Consider the following 20,811-nt stretch of genomic DNA (forward strand, 5'->3'; position numbering starts at 1 on the left):
GGGGGGGAGGAGAGGGGAAGCAGGGGCGGAGGGAGAGAGACTCCTGCCTCCCATGCCATTTTCTCTCCCTCTGCTTTTCATCCTCTCACCTATTTTTGATGTGCAATTCTGGTTCCAATGCACCTGATCTTGTCCTCTGAGGACTATAATTATTACCCCCCTTTTTTGTCTAATTTAAAATTAACTTTACTTAGAGCAAAATCCAGGGAATTCCCAGCCCCTGACCCCACTAGGAAGTGAGGAATGACCTTCAGTCACATTTGTCCTGCATGGCTCCCATTCTAACTTATTCTACCAAGCCTTGTTTTTCAAACCACACCCCAGATCTCCGTGTCTCTTAGTCTGTTGCCTTTCAAATTCCAAAATGAAGGGGGTGTCTTTTTCCCTTCTGAGGTCACATGAGCAACTAAGGTCCAGAGAGCCACACATCACTGAGCACCCTGATGAAAACACAGGGATAGCGATGAGGGTGGCATCACTTGGTGGCTGGGTGTAGTGACCAAGGTTGGAACTTGCATGCTGTTAATTAACCTCCTTTGATTAGACACTCAGGTACCTCTTTGCCTCTCCTAAAGCCCCTGCTAATTGTCTTACTTTTGTGGTCGGAAGAGCTCAGGATCTAAGTTCTGAAAACGACCAGTCTAAGGCTGGGCCCTTGTCAAAAAGTGCTTATAAAATAGAGCTCATGCTAACATCTGCTTCAGAAAGGATTGAGTGACTTAGTGTGTACGAGGACTTTTGCAAATGTTTGGTGCTTTTAACACATACTTCTCTCATTTCTAGGGGCACCCACCTATTTTCTTCCCAGGTTTCTTCTCCAGCCAATGCTTAGAGTTTGGGCATTTGAATAGAGCAGAAGGCTCCTGTATGAATTTTACTCCAAGTGACGAGGTTGCCCTGCTCCCATGGAGGGAATCACATCCAAGTTGTTGTCACGTTAATCACAGGCAAATCGGGAGCAGGCTATTTACACTTGTGTCACTTCCTCCAAGATTCAATTACTGTAATTGCCTATTGACTATGTGCTCCGCCAGCTTCCACGGCTGCTCCGCTGCCAGGTCAGGAGTGTGGGCAGTTCGTGTCACGGTGAGAGGGGAAGCTTCCCACACCTCCACCAAACCATCTTCCCAGCCTGTCCAGCCATCATCCCCGAGTGCTCATTCAATGCAATGATCCTCAAATTGTTCCTTTGACCTTTTTTGTTCTGTTACAACACATCCCTGGTCAAGGATACATCTCTGGATTTTAATCATGGATTTTATGGTCAAATCCTGCTCAATACAATGATTCAAGGTTATACAGAATCTTGTTTAAAGATATTTATTTTCATTTAGAATTGTCAGATGCCTTCCCTGGATTTTTTTTGGCGTCCATGAAGTTTTATTATATCCATTGTGGCCATAACCAGACCAGCAACATTTACTAGACAGCCTATATTTTCTTTCTTTCTTTTTTGATACAGAGAGTCACTCTGTTGCCTTGAGTAGAGTGCCATGGCATCATCATAGCTCAAAGAAACTTCAAACTCTTGGGCTCAAGCAATCCTCCTGCCTTACAGATGATTGGGAAACAGTTGTTTGCCTAAACTTTGCTTTTAGTACAGATGGGGTCCCGGTCTTCCTCAGCTGGTCTCAAACTCCTGAGTTCAGGCAATCCACCGACCTAGGCCTTCCCGAGTGCTGAGACTACAGGCATGAGCCACAATACCCAGCCTATCCCTTTCATCTCCCTATGTCCAGTCCCATAGATCACAGATTTTCTTTTGGCAACAGACTGAATTAGAATCAAAACTGATCCGTGCATCCATACACAGCATAGCTCCATCTGAATCTTCTACCAACAGATTTATTTCTATCATGGTTGCATCACACTTCAGAAAAAGGCTGTAAGGCCAGACCATGTTTTATGCCGCAGATTCCAGAAAAGTAGGTAGAAATCCCATCTTCTGTGCAAGCTGGAGAACCGGTTCCTTCTTGATGCCTTCTATGATATCAATAGGTTCTTTAATGGGTCGACATCTTCAATGATGATACCACCTTGAGAACTTCCTATCAGTGCAGGACCTGGAAATGAACTTTCCATCATTAGTGTAAAGTAGCATTACTTCCTGGGATATCTTCACTCACAGACCAATACTTGATTGCATATTCTGCCTCTTTCTCCTGTTTGCGTGGCAAATAACTATTTCCCAGTCATCTGTGAGGAAACAGCTTTTGCTTCTTCTGGAGAGAAAACTATCTTCACTCCCCATTTGAAGCCATTTTCAAACGTTCCTTTTCCTCTACCACTAGTTAAAACCTGTGCTTTTATCACAACATGTTTCGAATCTAATTTTTGGCAATTGCATAAGCTTAATCTGTTGCCACATATCTTCTGGGAATAGCAATGCCAGCTTCTTGCAACAATCCCATGCTAACGTGGTAAGAGATTCCTTTGCTGTTGTTGCTGTACTTGGAGTCCATGATTTTTTTTTTTTTTTTTTTTTTTTTTCAGTTTCTGGCCAGGGCTGAGTTTAAACCCGCCACCTCCGGCATATGGGTCAGTGCCCTACTCCTTTGAGACATAGGCACCGCCTGGAGTCCATGATTATTAAATAATCTGGAACTTCCCAGCACCTGCTATATGACTTAGTCCAAATTAGTTGTTCTCTTTCCCACAGTACATTCATCAGCAATGCAGGTATTAATGATCCCCTCACGTTAGGCCAGCCTTGGTGGCTCATGCTTGCAATCTGGAAGGCTGAGGCCAGTGGATTGCTGGAGCTCAGGAGTTCGAGACCAGCCTGAGCAACAGTAAGACCTCATTCTCTACTCAAAATGGAAAAACTAGCCCAGCATTGTGGTCCTGCTACTCAGGAGGCTGAGGCAAGAGGACTGTTTGAGCCCAAGAGTTCGAGGTTGCTGTGAGCTGTGATGATGCCGGGGCAACAAAGTCACCCTCTGTCTCAAAATAAACATAAACTTGCACATACAAGTCCTGATGACATGTGGAGATGAGGTAAATAACTGCTAGTTGACATTTAAATCAGCAAAAGGGATGATCACAGTCTAAGAGCCTCACATTGGGTCTCCAACTTGTTCACTTTGTGATACACTTGCCTGGAGTGGAAGCTCAGCTGGCAAGCTGAGCTGGCATGGAAGCAGCTTCTGAACTTCAATTCCTCCAAAAGGTTTTTATAAACCAACACAGGGAATGACACATTGGATTGATGAGCTGCAACTACAGCAAAGGCAGCTGAGAGTCTGCGTGAGGTCATATCTGTTGCGAAGGGTTAGGAATCCATACTTACTAACTGGACAATGAGGCAGGTTGCTTCCACCTGGCTGGACACTAGAAACAACACCATCCCGAGGTCCAGAACAGTGAACTTCTGTAAGGCTGGGAAATACTGTTCACTCATTCAGGTTTTTTCTACTACTACAATCCCTTGGGGATTAATTTCTAACCCAAACAAGTCTCTTTCTGTACCCATTTCCAGCCACCAAATCAGCTTCAGTGACATAAAGAATGCAGGATCTGTTTGCCAGGTAAAAATCTGGTATCAGGCCATCCTCAAAAATGAGCTTCATTCTCCCTTGCATCTTCTCCGCCAGCTGTGACCTGTGCCATTTGTCATTGGCCACGATGTGCCCAAAAGGCACGTGCACAGGGCCTGTGCCATCAGGGGGGCTCTCTTCCATCCGTGGTCTTGGTGCCCCCAGGGTGACTTGGGACTTCTAGTCTCTGGAGCTCACTCAGTCCTTCATCCATTGGATTTTTTTTTTTTTTTAATTTACTCTTTCAGCTTATCTCATGCCATTTACATTGATTTTTATGAATCATTTGGCTTCTGTACTGATTTTTCTATTTTCTTTCATTAGTGCTTTTTGGGGGGAAGGTGACAGTGGCCCTTGACTGCTTTTTCAGTCCACTGGGTTGTGGACTATCACACTTCACCCTCAACTCAGGAGCAGGTGCAGACTTCCATTTTCTTCAATATAAAAATTGATTTGAAAGAGGATTCCTGAATGAATTGAATTCCTGCCATTTCAGGTGTTCAACATTCCTGCTGATACTTTAGCCTAAACTTTACCCAAGTTGTCCCACAGCTCAGCTGTCTTCCAGAACTGAATTTAGCTTAAATCACTGCCATCTACAGTGATTGCTCCGAATGAATCTTTCCAGTCATCTAGCTCTCAAATGAAAAGTGCTTCCTCACTGCCCATTTGATGGAGGGTAATGAGGTGCTGTTTCTACAAGATTACTTACCTGATGAAACGGGAGGACTCGATCGGAAAGACTTAGACAGGACCCTGGATGGCTCTGGCTGAGCATTTCTGGAGGACTGAGCTAGCATTTTTGTAGAGAGAAGTCAATGTCTTTTTGTTCCCTCCATTTTAGCCCAGTAAATTAATGTAGCTCTCTGTCCCATTAAAACGCTCTTCAACTTTTTCTTTCTCCCCAGTGCCTAGAGCAGTGGTTATTTAATTTGAGCCTCCATCAGAATCACCTGGAGGTCTTGTTAAAACAAAGATTCCTGCCACCGACTCCCGAGTTCTTTTTTCAGTGGGTCTGGGAGAGGGCCTGATGTTTTGTGTTTCTAACAGTGTCCCAGGGGCTGCAGCTGCCACTGCTGCATGGAGTGTATAAAGCCAGCCAGCTGTCGCAGCACTGGGCATTTCCGTGGCCATGTTGAGCAGCTACATTATGAAGGTCAGCATAGTGGACACTGTCAATGCTCTGTCCAGTGCCCCCTGTAGGTTTCCTTGGCCATTCTCTGGGGTCCCCATTCCAGTATTTGTATGCAAGGTATAGTAGTGGCAAAAAGGGAGTGCTGGCCGTCCCTGGGCAAGGACTGATTCACAGAGAAGGTGGCACTGACAGGGTACAAGGATGAGTTGGGGTGAGCCAGACACACAAGGCAGGGATGAAAGACGGCCAATACCAATAGAAAGGCAAGGAGGAGGGTGGTGCTTTGTTGATTTCAAGAACTATAAAGGTCTTAGTGGTCACAGATTCATACCTACTCCATGAGGGATGAGTGGGAAATTGATGGTCAGTGTATGGTAGCAATGGAAGATAAGGCTGGAGTGGGGGAAACAGACAAGTGCAGACCAGTGGTTGAAGCCAGTGTGTGCCACAACAGCGCGGCACATCCCTGTCCCGCTTCTGAAAGAAACTGGTAAGTACAGGGAACGGGACAGGTAAAGGGAACATGCGTTGCAGAGATGAACTTTCACACAAAATCCCAGCCCAGCCTGATCCCGCAGGGAGCTCTGGAAGTAAGTTACACCTCAGAGTTTGTGCCAGCTGGAGGCAAGGGAGAGGAGCCTCCTGATCTCCACACTGTCAAGCATCGGCTGAAGATCCCCACCATTTTCAGCACTCTGCTCATTTTGTTAAAGTGCCTCCTTGCAGTCCAAAGTGGGCATCTGAACAAAGTCCCCAGAGTGAGCAAAGCATACAAATATTGGAATGGGGAGGCCAGAGAACGGCCAAAGGAACCACTATGTCCGCTATGAGTGACCTTCAGGATGTAGCTGCCCAACATCGCCACGGCATTGCCCAGTCACCTCTGTACTTAGCAACTATTCACGCCTCCTCAACTCTTTCAGCTCCCTAACTACATCAGAGTCCCAGTAACTCAGCACCAATGACTTACCCATGCTTGCCTATTTTCTTCCCAAATCCTACAATTCTGACAGATTGGTTTAGTATTTTATGTATAGATGAGATCTTTCCAGCCTCTCTGCCTTAGCCCACTCAGTTCCTTGTGCCTGGAGTGGTCTTTAATCCCATATCCCAAAATCTTACTCATTCTTCAAGGACCAAGAAGACTTTTTTGATTACATCCCAAGAGATGGGGTCTTTCCTCTTTGGTGCTTCCCCAGCCTGTTGTCTGTCCCATTATGCCTGTGTTATGAAAGCAGACGTCAGTTGTCTCATCCCTCCCATGGCACAATGGGTGGCACCAGCATCTCATGTCTTTTTGCTGCCTCCAGCACCAAACACAAGATCCAATGCTGGGAGCATAACTGATGGGAGGCTGAACTTCTTCCATGTACTTAGGTCAAACAAAAGAGGGGAGCCTGGGAAATGACACCCCCCCACACATACATACAACTGAGTTACTGAAGTCCTGTTTAGATGAGGTTCTCAAGGCTTTGGAGGCAATGATGCCCCTCTACACCTTTCCCATGTCCTGCCATGCCAACCCCTGCTGTGGAGGACACGGTGGGGCAATGGCAAAACTGGAGGTGAAAAGGAGAATCCAATTCACCACTGTCCTAAAACAACCATTTGTTTCAGGGAAGTTGTAGAAAGAGATTGAGAAACCACTTAGTGTGCAGAATATCTAACACCCAAGAGTATTGTTATGATTGTAAATGTAAAGTGGTTTCCTGTCCAGAAAGGTGGAGTGATGGCATTTAAAAGCCTGGACTCTAGTACCCACCCTGCCATTTTGTAGTACGAGACACTGAGCAAGTCACTCAGTCTTTTTTTGCCTCATAAATTAGTGCTATGGCTGGGTTAGATGATGTCAAAGAGCTTTAGCAGAGCTAATATTTTATGATTTCACCAGGACCTTCTGCATGCTAGCCACTGAGCTAAGGAAAAGAGGTGCGAAACAAAGGACAAAGGTTCCCTTGATGATAAAACTCTTGGAAATTTGGCTGTCAAGATTCCTTTGAATATCATCAGGTTACGCTGGAAGAAAACTTATTCTGGTATTGAAATTTCCTTTCTGCATCTTTTGCCCTTTGGTTCTAATTGGACTTTTTACAGGAAAGCACTGAAGTTGATTCCTTTCTTTTTTGACCAGTCTTCAGTCAAAGAGACCCTTGGGAACTTTGAGACTTCAAATTTGCCTATGTAATTTCTCCCATAAAATCAATACATAGAAACAAGTAGAAGACAGAGCCATGCCAAGGACAGATCCCAGCAGTCTGCTAGGCCTATTCAGTAGCATTTGATGGGATCACACACAGTGGCCCATCAGCACGTGTGATTCAAGTCAGTGCCAGAGTATCGTGAAAATACCTTGTACCATAGACCTTTGGGTTTCCTCCTGTATAGAACACACTAAAGTTCATGAACTCTACAGGTCTTCTCCCCTAGGGACTAAGCAAACATAATCATATCCCCATTAACCCTCCTGAGTCTTCAGTCTCTTACTCATCTGTTTGGTTCTTTTCAGAGGCTCTGAGCCATCAATGTATGATTCTGTTTGCTTATTAAATACTTAGCTATGGCAGGCTTAGGTCTCTGTAGCTACTAAAATCCTGAGAAAAGGTCCTGGATGGGAAGAGTTTCTAGTCTAGTGCTGTTGGGCTGCTCTGACCACTTCAGAATTACTTCTCATGTTCTGGCTGCTTGACTGGGACATGTGAACCATGTTTGTGTTTTTGCTTCACCTTGCATATAAAACTCCTTGGTCTAAAATACAGAAAGGCAAAAATATCTTCAGTGTTACTGTTGGCTTGACTGTGTCTCCTTTCTGGGCCAGTTACCAATCCATCATAGGCCACTGGAATCCCAAGAAGGAGGGATTGCTATACACTTGGGCAGAATAATTTTTGTCCTGATTCAAAGGCCTGTTACCAGAATCTGGCATTTTAGAGGGAAAAGGAGAACTGCTTTAAAGAGTTTCTTGTTGGGGGTAAAGAACAGAGAGTTTCTTCTCTTCCTCCAATGCACAACTCAGGAGGTTGGAAGCTTAGCCCAGTCTGGAAGGAACTGCTCCAGGGAGAATAAGATCTGGAAATGCAGGCCACCTGATGTTGCTAGAGAGCAAGTTTACTCAGAGTGACAAGGCCCAGGATTTGTTACTTGACTGGAAACCACTACTGAGTGATGATAGGCAGGTGCTGAAAAGCCCCATTTAGAGATGAAGAATCTCCGTTTTACCACAAAGCAAACCTTCTGCCTGTTTTTTCAGGGAGTTACTGACAGGAGTCTTGCCCTCATTTGTTGTACCATTTCCTGTCCTTGCATGTTTCTTAAGATATATAAACGACATGGAATTTTTATTTTATTTATTTAATTAATTTTGAGACAGAGTCTCACTCTGTCACCCTGTGTAGAGTGCTATGACGTCACAGCTCACAGTAACCTCAAACTCTTAGGCTTAAGCGATTCTCTTGCCTCAGCCTCCCAAGTAGCTGGGACTACAGGCATTCACCACCATGCCTGGCTATTTTTTGATTGTCGTTGTCATTGTTGTTTGGCAGGTCCGGGCTGGATTTAAACCCACCACCTCCAGTGTATATGGCTGGCGCCCTAGCCACTGAGCTACAGGTGCCGAGCTGACATGAAATTTTTAAACTGAAAATAAATGGCGGGAAATCTTTGAAGGAAGTCTAGATTATTTTTGTTTGGCTATTTTGTTATTGAAGGGGGGATGTTTTCTCTCTGATAATTTCTTTATCTAGGGATTTATCTGGGGATTTCGTGAGGTTATAAAACAATGCTACAAATAATTCTGTAAGAGAATATAAAGCTGATTCTAAGCAATAACTCAACCATATCTCCAAGTAAAGGAAGGATGGCAAGGATTTTAGATAGGTTTCATATAAAAACATGCATCGACTAAAGCTGATGGTGAAGTGACTGATTAACCTGTGTCTATGTCCTGTATGTTCATTTGGGCCAAATCCAAGAGCACCATCCTGGGAAATGGATACCAGGGACAGCATTGAGGTGGGAGAGATGTTTATAAGAACACTCAGAGGATGCTCAGCTAAGCCAAGATCCCTATTGTCCTTAGGAGGGGGAAGTGTCAAATCTCTTTGGTCCAAGAAAAGCCATAAATAGATGGGGGAGAAGTAGCCAGAAACTGGGACATTCGGTAGTTGGTTGGAAGAGCAAAGAATAGAGTCACTGCAGGTGCACGGTCCAGAAGTGATGCTGCAAAGAGTGCGAGGTACCCGGATCCCGTTTTTAAGGGTTGCCTTACTGTTCCCTGCCACGCCGTGCATCTGCCATCTGTCTCCTTTCTCACATGGTTCTTCTAAAACAGTCTTGCCGTGTCTCTCTTCTACCTGTCTATATTTTGCTGAACCTTCAAGACCTAGTTCAAGTTCTGTCTTCTGCGATAGGCTTTCATCATCTTTCCATTGCTCTCGGGTCTTGTCACCCTGTTAACTCTTTGAGAACTGTGTGGCCTGAAGGCAGGTTCAGACCCATTAATAGTTGGCAAGAATTCTGTTTAGGAGTTTACCTCAGTATATGCTGCTGATGAAGGAAATGTTTTGAGCACTAATTATCTCATATAAATACTACTTGTCTCTTTCAATTAAATACCTTTGAGGGAAGCAGCAGTGCAGTATAACTTCTTTTATCCTCAAATGGGTAGCAAAATGCTAGGTAATCATAGTAGCCAACATTTATTGAACGTTTGCCATGTACTTGGCATTGTTCTAAGTACCGTGCAACGTATCGACAGCTCTATGAGGTAGCTCCTAGTATTATCAACAGATAATAATGTGCGGATGAGGAAACCAGGGCTTAGAGGGGTTTTGTAAATTGCCCAAGACCACACAGCTAGGAAGTGGGGGAGAGATGGTTCAAATGCAAGCTGTCTACACCACTGAATGCTTATTATGATTGGTGCCATAGGTCATCTTTAAATGTTTTAATATGTGTTAATGGATGGATCAGTTTTGTCTTAAAGGGAAAAAAATAGCTCCACTACAACGCATCCTTTGCACAAAAAGGGAGCTCATGCTTAACAGTGAGTAATTGTAAGTTTCTGTTGCTTGGATTTTAGCTGAAAATTGAATAGACAAATTTCACTCTTGTCAGCCTGCCCTTGGCTTTTATATAAATGTACAGGAAACACAGAGTCTGATCAGGGCTTTCGAATGGGTTCCTCCTCATCTGAAGGTGAAGTGGAAACTGGGCAGGTGTCCAAATGCTTTACTGAACCAGCTAATGCTACTGGAAGCTCCCTAGAAACCATTTTGGGGCTCACAAAGCCCACAGCATCACAGGGAAACCTGGGCTGCTCATTAAAAGAGGAAACAGGAAATAAGCATAAAAGAACGTGCTCTTGGGGCAATGTGTTCATGTTACACATGTGAATCATCTCTGAATGGAAAGGACAAAGGCTGTTCTTTGCTTCCAGGCTTGTCCTGTCCACACTGGGAACTGATGCTTGCTCAGGCTGCCTCTGAGGAGCTCTCTGGGTCTCCCCAGAAATGCAGGCCAGTGGCAGAGTTGATGGGGAGTGCAGTGAGCATTCTCTGGTGGAGCACGAGAATGATTTTTTCCCCCATCATCCATTTGTATGTTTATAAATGAGTAATGAGGTCAATTTGGGACAGGAAGGTTTTGTGCCACAATTTGGACAGATGTTCAGAGGCTCTGGAACAGCTGCCTGGTCCAAGTGGTGGCTCTTGCCAAAAGCACTAAGTGTTCAAAGGAGATATGTCACCTGGGAGGCTCAGCAAACCCAGAGATCACGAGGGGAGTCTGCTTGTATTGATCTTCCCACCCACATTTTCACTTGTGGAACTGGTAGCTTTCACTCAGTTAAAACAAAATCAAAAGACACTTTTTAACCATTCACACATATTTTATTAACACCCTTGTCCATCTTTGCTTGCTCATATCCAAAAAGACTGCACTTGCATTCTTTTAAATTGGTTGAAATTCAACTTTGAACCAGTCACTACTAAGTTGTCTGACCTCTGCTGTAAATGATAATATGACTTTGTCTTTTGATAACAGGCACGGAACTGTGAAATGGAATAGGAGGATTTTTTTTTTTTTTAAGTATGCGTAACTCACGTGATACTGGAGGTGAAATGGCTGACTCTAAAACTCCAGAGCCGCTACACTGGAGTCAGCTAATGCAGCCACACAGGATGTCACGACATTAATCTTGCCATCCAAAGGGCATCGCGGGCATTGTTGGCTAAGGTCATATTTAAATATTTTGCTCTTACCAACCAGGCTGGAATGTACATTTTCTGCATGGCTCTTTGTGTACATTTGGTATTTCCCTAGGGTTCATACTGAAAGTGGAAGACCTGGGCTAGAAAGCACACACATTTTCAATCTTTCTAGATATTTTCAAGTTGCCCTCTAAAGGGATAGCACCCATTTTCACCATCACTAACAGTTCTTGAGAGTCCCCATTTCTATGTCGTTGCTGACATTTGATGCTGTCAGGTTCCTTAATGTTTGCCAGTTGGGTTGGGATGATGTGGTATCCGCTAGTCTTGTTTTGTATCGCTCTGGTTACTAGTAGGGCTTAACGTTGTTATGTTCACTTATTTTTTATTGGCGACTACTCTTTTCTGGAATGTCTGTTATTTTCCTTTTTCCCCACTGGGTTACTGGGTTGCTTACTTCATTGTTCTAGGTTCTGAACACCAGTACTTTGCAAGCTGTATGCATTGTAAATAGTGTCTCCCCGCCTAAAATTTGTTTTCTTCATTTTTTTTTATTTGGTCTGTTATTGAACAGAACTATAAATTTTTTGCGTAGTCACACCACGTCTTTCCCTTGGTGGATTGTGCATTTGTGTCTTATTTACATAATCTTTCCTTATCCCAGGTCATAATTATGTTCTCGTATATCTTTTTATAGATGACAAAGTTTTGTTTCTCACAGTTAAGTCTTTAATCCACCTGGAATTTATTTATAAATGGTGTGACATAGGAATCCAATTTTGTCTTTTTCTATATAGATAGCCATTTCTTCCCACATCCTATTTTTTAACAATACATTTGTTCTTCCGGATTTGTAATGCCATTTGTGTTATGTATCAATTTTCCATTTTTTAATTAAAAAAATTTTTTTAGAGACAAGGTCTTGCCATGTTGCCTTGGCCTTGGTCTTGGTCTTGTTGGGCTGGTCTTGAATTCCTGGCCTCAAGTGATCTTTCCACCTTAGCCTCTCACATAGCTGGAATTACAGCTGTGAGCCCCTCTGCCCAGCTCAATTTTCCATTTTTGATAGCTCTATTTCTGGACTCTACTTGTTCCCTGGGTCTATTTGCCTTTGTCTATGCCTGTTGATGCACTGTTTTATTTAGCATATCTTTACAAAGCGCCTTCATATCTGACAGGGCAAGAACTGCACCCAAACAACACTGTCCTTTCCCCCAAAAAATTGTATTGCTATTTTGGGCCTTTTTCTCATCCACACAAACTTTAGGATGAGCTTATAAGAAACTTCCCTTGGATTTTGATCAAGAACTGTTGCATTGGACAATCCAAGATGGCAGCCGAGTAACAGCTTCCCTGCAACAGGGCATGGTGAGTCTGGGGAGATAAGACTCCAGGCATCTCTGGCTGGTGGGATTTGCCTATAATCATCCCTTTGAGGATACAAGGAGTCAGCAAGAGACTTCTGGACCCCAAGAGGAGGACAAAAACAGTGGAAAACTGGCAAGTGGTTACGTGTGTTCAATCGACCTAATTCCACCGGCAGCCTAAGTACAAGTAGCAGTGAGACTGCAAACCAGAAAGGCCATACCTGTGAACTGTTTCGGTGTTTTTGCCTTTGGCACTCAGTTGAACTGCCTTGGGAAGAGCTTGAGCAGGAGTGCGGAGAACTTTGGGCATAGTCTAGGGCCCCAGACTGAGCCGCTGAGCCAGATGTAGCTAATAGGGTACGGCTATGGGCCACAGGGTGCCATTGTGAGAGAACTGCCCTGGCAAGCTCTGCCCTCAGGGTCCCAGAGCAAAGATCGGGGGAGAGCTAGTAACCTAGTGACTGAGCAACCTAAAGGCGGGGACTGAGCTGCCTTATAGCCTTAACCCTCAGGGGCAGAGTGAGACGGGTTTTGGCATACTGGAGCCTCAGGCTGTTGGCCTGGGTAGAGTGCTGTGGCGTCACAGCTCATAGTAACCTCAAACTCCTGGGCTTGGAGCCGCCCAGACCTCCATAAGAGCTGCGCGGTGAGCCCCGACCCACAACCCGCAACTGCCAGGCCTCCGCATGCCCTGACCAGGAACTGCAGGAGCCACGCAACCCTGCATCCTCCCTCCTGTACCCTCCATGCCTCCACACTGGCCCGCTCGTCTGACCAGGGACTCTGGTAGCCACGTGCCCTCCGGAGCCCTCCCTGCCTCTGCGCAGAGCCCTTCTCCTGGCCAGAGACTGCTGGAGCCTTGGGCTTTCTGTGCCAAAGTCACTGGGCACCAAGCACTCCCAGAACCATGCGCACCACCTCCCACCCTGTTGCTGGATCTGGGTGTGTCACTCTCTGGAGCTGCTTCCACAACCAGAACTGCTTGGCTGAGGCAGCCCCAGAGAACTACACCGGGTCACTCCCTACAAAGATCCAGCAACAACAGAATGATCCTGCTGGGGTCTAATCTTGGAGAGACACCTCCCCAACTCTGAAAAACAATCATGAGGCAAAATCAACAGAAAAACTCTGGCAATATGAATAGTCAGAGTAGATCAACTCCCCCAAGGATCAATTGGGTAGACACAGCACAAGATCCCATGCACAAACAAATAGCTGAGATGTCAGAAATCAAATTCAGAATCTGGATAGCAAATAAGATCAAATTAGAATTCCAAGCAGTAACCCAAAATCTATCTCAAGAATTCAACAAATTCAGCCATGAAGGCTATGTTGAACAGTTTGATGAGAATATTTCAGATTGTATATGAAACCAGCACATTGTACACCTTGATTGCACTAATGTACACAGCTAGGTATTAACAATAAAAAAAAAAACAATGAACTGTTGCATTGACAGATTAATTTGGTGAAAACTGACATAAACATGTATGATACTGTTTTCTAACCAATGAACATGGTATAACTTCTTATTAATTCAGACAATCTTTTATCTGCTCAGTAAAATTTTGGATTTTCTCCAGAGCAAAGATACACATACTTGTTGATTTTAGTACAAATAGTCTTAATGATTTGTTGTTATCTCTTCCTCTCCAGTTCTTATACTTTTTTTTCCTCTTAATGCAATGGCTAGAATCTTAGAAGTGGTGATGGTGGGTATTGTTGTTATGTTTCTAGAATTAATAGAATTGCTCCTAAAGTTTCTCATTAGATTTAATATATGCTATGAGTTGGTTTTAAATAGACACGCTCAGATTAAGAAAAGTGTCTCTGAAATTTAGTTTGCTAATGGTCTGTTTCCTGAAAAATTTTGAGTTTTATAAAATAATTTTTCTAAATCTATTAAAAGAGTCAAAGTTTTTTCTTTAATTTTTTTAATTTAATGTGTTACATTTTTTATGCTTATTTATTCTTTAATTTATGGGATCAAATATATTTGGATGGCAGATGGCATTTTAAAAAATACTAGTAAATTAAATGTGCTAATATTTTATGTAAGTTTTCCAATGTGTATTCATAACGGCAGTTGCTCTATAAATTCATTTGCATATATATCAAGTTTGCAATAACCTTATAAAACAGGTTGTAAAATGTTTCCTTGTTTTTTATTTGCTAGTTTTCTTAACTTTTGGGTTTTTTTGTTCTAAATCACAATTGTAAATACACACACTTTGAAGAGTAAATGTAGAATATAAATATCTTAACACAATAACTAAGATAATGCCAGGAAGGCTATGTTAACCAATGTGATGAAAATATGTTAAACAGTCTATAAAACCAGTGTATGGTACCCCATGATCGCATTAATGTACACAGCTATGATTTAATAATAAAAAAAAAGAGGGTAAAATTGTTTTTCTAAGGTTTGTTACCAAAAGGGGGGAAAAAAAGCTTCCTTTGCTTCTTGGTGCACCCCCCCGCCCCCCAGCCATTTTTCTCGCTTCAGGGGCAAAAACCTTTAGCTTTCAGAAAATAAGCCTGAACTGTTCTTGGTTCTTCAGTTTTAGTAATAAGTATTAATTTCCCACAATAAAGGACAAGGACTCAACCTCTTTCTTTTGCTCCTATACACACATATCCTTTGCTCATCTTGCCACCTTCCCTCAGAGTCGTATTATAATGTGGGTTAGATCTGATTATACAGAACATGTAAATGCTATTAAAAATGGAGACAGTTTTTCCTTCCTGAATTTTCTTTGCTTTTGCTTAAGGATGGTAGTTCTATTTTTGTTTTGTTTCTTTGATTAGTTTGATATGTTTTATCATTAATTCAATCCCAAACTGAACTATTTACCAATTATCTAAAAATCCATGGGGACATTTAGATGCAATTAGGTATTCTAGCCAAATTTACCAATTTTATCTCCTGAAAAAGTTTCCATGAGACAAACTTCTAACCTGCTCTGAAGGAGACTGGCTACTATCTCTATTAAGTAGATATTGGGCATTCTGAGATTTTCCTTCATGACCATCTTGGGAATTCTCCTTGTTCCTTTTCCTGTTTAAGTTCCCTATAATCTCCCGTGTTTTCTACTAGCTTAGGGTGGGGAAATGTTTTGAGATATTGCATAACTGAAAATATTTATTATACTCCTCTCCAAAGGCAAATTTGGCTGATTAAAAAATTCTACATTGGAAACAATATTCCTTCAGAGCTTTGAAGGAAAGGTTACTCAATTGCCTTGTATTTTCTGATGTTAATTCTTAGAAATCCAAAGATACTTTAATTCCTGGTCCTTCCTATGTGATCTGTTTTTGTTTTTGTTTTCCTCTTGAAAAAATGTTTTTCTCTTTGAGCAGTGTTCTGGCATTTCAGAACGATGTTCTTTGCATAAAGTCTATCACTTTCTGGGCACTTAATAGTAAGCTTTTGCAAACTGGAAATTTGGATTCATTTCTGGAAAACTTTCTTGTTTCTTTTGATGCGTATTGACTAGTCTTCCATCCTAGAATTTTCATGCCTTGTGCCTCTTGGAATGGCTAATTTTCCTGTTTGTTCCTTTCTTCTTTGTCCATCTTTCTAAGAATTTTTCTTCACTTCTCTTTGACAACTCCTATAAATTGTCTTTTTCCTTCTATTTCATTGTAATTTTCAAGAGGTGATGATTTTTGTTCCCTGAGAGATCCTTTCTATAGGACACTGTTCTTGTTTCATGGTTGAAATATCTTCTAATCTATTTCTTTTATTTTAGTCTTTAACTTTCATTTTAGAGGCTTTCCCTGATAACTTGTATCTTAGTGGTCACCTTGCTGTTTCATGTTTTGATATTGCCTTTTAGGCAGTTCAGATCCCAAGAACAGACCTTTCCAGCGATGCATGCCTGACTGCCTTGCCATTGTTTTGGAAAAAAAAGACAAGGGCTAGTTTATGGGAACTGAAGTTCTCAGCATTGACAGTGTCTATGTTTTATTAACTACCTCAGTTTCAGTATGGTCCTCCCCCACCCTCAACGGTGCCAGCCTCCTCTGAACCAAAGACTCTGTTTTACCCTTTTTATTCTATTATTGAGGGTGAATAAAGAAAGTTACTGGGCTTGGGGGAATAAGAAAGGAGACATGGAGAGTCAAATGCTCCTAGGACTTTCAACTCAACATTTCTTTACCCTATTTCCTGAAGTAACTGCTCTGAACAATTCCTGAGTCTTGGGGGGATTCTGTGAAATAAGATGGGTTTTTAGCAATTTTCTTAGCAAGTGTAGAATTAGTTTTCTCAAGTCTACTAAGTCCTTCATGCCTCCCCCAAGTGCTTTTCAGCTATCACAGTTCTGTTGCTAATTATCCCTGTAGTTGTCTCCAGGTTATTTCTGGTATCAGTTCCACTTTACTCTGACGAGTCTTTTCTTAGATATTCCCATATTTTACTATTTTTCAGGTATTAATAGATTTCCTTATGGTTATTTTCAAATAATTTTGTATGGGATATGATACTTTTTTTCTTCCAATTTGAGTATAAGCCCTTAAAGGTCTTCTCTTTTTGACTCTGGCCATTTTACCAAAGTATCTAATACAGTAGTCCACTCTTATCCATGGGGGAGAGATTCCAAGACCCCCTGGGGATGCCTGAAACGATAGATAGTACTGAACCCTTTAGATACTATGCTTTCTTCTTCTTCTTTATTATTACTATTAAATCACAGCTGTGTACATTAATGCGATCATGGGGCACCATACACTGGTTTTATAGACTGTTTGACACATTTTCATCACACTGGTTAACATAGCCTTCCTGGCATTTTCTTAGTTATTGTGTTAAGACATTTATATTCTACATTTACTAAGTTTCACATGTACACTTGTAAGATACACTGCAGGTGTAATCCCACCAATCATCCTCTCTCTGCCCATCCTCCCCCCTCCCTCCCCTCCACCTCCCCCTTCCCCCTTTTCTTAGGTTATAACTGGGTTATAGCTTTCATGTGAAAGCCATAAATTAGTTTCATAGTAGGGCTGAGTACATTGGATACTTTTTCTTCCATTCTTGAGATACTTTACTAAGAAGAATATGTTCCAGCTCCATCCATGTAAACATGGAAGAGGTAAAGTCTCCATCTTTCTTTAAGGCTGCATTATATTCCATGGTGTACATATACCACAATTTATTAATCCATTCATGGATCGATGGGCACTTGGGATTTCCCATGACTTAGTAATTATGAATTGAGCTGCAATAAACATTCTGGTACAAATAGCTTTGTTATAATGTGATTTTTGGTCTTGTGGGGATATACCTAGTAGAAGAATTATAGGTTTGAATAGCAGATCTATTTTTAGATCTCTAAGTGTTCTCCAAACATCTTTACAAAAGGAATGTATTAATTTGCATTCCCACCAGCAGTGTAGAAGTGTTCCCTTTTCTCCACATCCACGTCAACATCTCTGGTCTTGGGATTTTGTGATATGGGCTAATCTTACTGGAGTTAGATGATATCTCAAAGTAGTTTTGATTTGAATTTCTCTGATGATTAAAGATGATGAACATTTTTTCATATGTCTGTAGGCCATGCGCCTGTCTTCTTCAGAGAAGTTTCTCTTCAAGTCCCTTGCCCAGCCTGCAATATGATCACTTGTTTTTTTCTTGCTTATACGTTTGAGTTCTCTGTGGATTCTGGTTATTAAAACTTTGTTGGAGATATAACCTGTAAATATCTTTCTGAGGACTGTTTGCTTGCTTTACTTACTGTGTTCTTGGCTGTGCAGAAGCTTTTTAGTTTGATCAGGTCTCTGTAGTGTATTCTTGAAGCTGCTTCAACTGCCCAGGGGATCCTCCTCATAAAATACTCATCCAGACCGATTTCTTCAAGGGTTTTCCCTGTACTCCCTTCTAGTGTTTTTATAGTTTCATGTCTTAAGTTTAAATCTTTAATCCAGTGAGAGTCTATCTTAGGTAATGGTGAAAGTTGTGGGTCCAGTTTAAGTCTTCTATAGGTTGCCAGCCAGTTAACCCAGCACCATTTGTTAAATAGGGAATCTTTTCCCCACTGAATGTTTTTAATTGGCTTGTCAAAGATCAAATAATGATAAGTAGCTGGATTCATCTCTTGGTTATGTATTCTGTTCTAGACATCTACTTCTCTGTTTTTGTGCCAGTACCATGCTGTTTTGATCACTATTGATTTATAGTATAGTCTGAGGTCTGGTAGCATGATTCCTCCTGCTTTGTTTTTATTTGTTTTTATTATTATCGAGTTTTTTTCTGATTCCATAAAATGAAGTATTATTTTTGCAAGATCTTTAAAGTATGACAGTGGAGCTTTAATAGGGATTGCATTAAAATTGTATATTGCTTTGGGTAGTATGGACATTTTAACAATGTTGATTCTTCCCAGCCATGAGCGTGGTATGTTTTTCCATCTGTTAACATTTTCAGCTATTTCTTTTCTTAGAGTTTCATAGTTCTCTCTGTAGAGATCTTTCACATCCTTTATTAGATAAATTCACAAATATTTCATCTTCTTTGGCACTACTGTGAATGGAATAGAGTCCTTAACTATTTTTTCAGCTTGACTATCATTGGTGTATATAAAGGCTACCAATTTATGAATGTTGATTTTGTAAACTGAAATGCTGCTGTATTCCTTGATCACTTCTAAGAGTTTTGTAGTAGAATCCCTGGTGTTTTCCAGATATACAGTCATATCATCTTCAAAGAGCGAAAGTTTGATCACTTTTGACTCTATATGGATACCCCTGATCGCCTTTTCTTCCCTAATCGTGATGGCTAAAACTTCCATTACAATGTTAAAGAGCAGTAGAGACCCTGGGCAGCCTTGTCTGGTTCCTAATCTGAGTGGTACTTATTTCAATTTAACTCCATTCAATACGATACTGGCTGTGGGTTTGCTAGAGATGGCCTCTATCAATTTAAGAAATGTCCCTTCGATACCAATTTTCTTAAGTGTTCTGATCATGAAAGGATGCTGGATATTATCAAAAGCTTTTTCTGCATCAATTGAGAGACTCATATGGTCTTTGTTTTTAAATTTGTTTATGGGCTGAATTATACTTATAGATTTACATATATTGAACCAGCCTTGAGACTGGGATAAAACCAACTAGGACATGATGTATAATTTGTTTGATGTGTTGCTGGATTCTGTTTGTTAGGATCTTGTTGAATATTTTTGTATCTATATTCATTAGTGATATTGGTCTATAATTTTCTTTCCTTGTTGGGTATTTTCCTGGTTTGGGGATCAGGGTGATGTTTGCTTCATAGAACGTGTTGGGTAGTCTTCCTTCTTTTTCTACCTTTTGGAACAGGTTGAGTAATATAGGTACTAATTCCTCTTTAAAGGTTTGGTAGAATTCTGATGTGAAGACATCTGGTCCTGGGCTTTTCTTTTTAGGGAGATTTCGTATGGTTGATGCTATTTCAGAACATGATATGGGCCTGTTCAACATTTCCACTTGATTCTGGGTAAGTCTTGGAAGGTGACGTGCTTCCAGGTATTGGTCAATTTCCTTCAGATTTTCATATTTCTGAGAATAAAGTTTCTTGTAAAATTCATTAAGGATTTTTTTAATTTATGAGGAGTCTGTTGTTATTTCATCTTTGTCATTTCTGATTGATGAGATTAGAGATTTTACTCTCTTTTTCCTAGTTAGGTTAGCCACAGTTTTATCTATTTTATTGACCTTTTTAAAAAACAACTTTTTAATTTATTGATCTGTTGTATAATTCTTTTGTTTTCAATTTCAATTAATTCTACTCTAATTTTGGTTATTTCTTTTCTTCTACTGGGTTTGGGGTTGGAATGTTCTTCCTTTTCCAGTTGCTTGAGATGTGCCATTTAGTTGTTAACTTCCTCTCTTTTCATTCTCTTGAGGAAGGCTTGAAGTGCTACAAATTTCCCTCTTAGGACTGCCATTGCAGTATCCCAGAGGTTCTGATAATTCGTGTCCTCATTGTCATTTTGTTCCAAAAATTTGGCAAGTTCCTTCTTAATTTTATCTCTGACCAAGCTTTCATTCAGCATAAGGTTATTTAACTTCCATGTTTTTGTATGAGTATGCAGATTCTTGTTGTTACTGAGTTCAACTTTTATTCCATGGTGGTCTGAGAAGATGCAAGGAATAATTTCTATTAATTTAAATTTACTGAGGTTAGACTTGTGACCTAAGATGTGATCGGTTTTGGAGTAAGTTCCGTGTGCTTATGAGAAGTATGTATATTTAGTTTTGTTGGGATGAAATGTTCTGTAGATGTCTGCTAACTCCAAATGTTAGATGGTTAGGTTTAAATCTAAAATTTCTTTGCTCAGCTGCTTCTTGGAGGATCGATCCAACACTGCCAAAGGAGTGTTGAAATCTCCAACTATTATGGAGCTGGAGGAAATCAAGTTGCCCATGTCTGTTAGAGTTTCTCTTATAAATTGAGGTGCATTCTGGTTGGGTGCATAAACATTTTTATTCTTCCTTACATTTGTTGGTGTAAAGCCTATTGTGTCTGCAAATAGAATTGCAACACTTGCTTTTTTCTGCCTACCATTTGCCTGAAATATGGATGA

General features: G+C 41.3%; 1 pseudogene; it reads right to left on the bottom strand.

Moving 5' to 3' along the window:
* Positions 1-1,339: 1,339 nt before the first annotated feature.
* On the bottom strand, positions 1,340-2,426 carry LOC128588699 (succinate--CoA ligase [ADP-forming] subunit beta, mitochondrial-like; annotated as a pseudogene).
* Positions 2,427-20,811: the final 18,385 nt, after the last annotated feature.

Source organism: Nycticebus coucang, chromosome 6, assembly GCF_027406575.1.
Source record: "Nycticebus coucang isolate mNycCou1 chromosome 6, mNycCou1.pri, whole genome shotgun sequence".
Classification (NCBI taxonomy): Eukaryota; Metazoa; Chordata; class Mammalia; order Primates; family Lorisidae; genus Nycticebus; species Nycticebus coucang.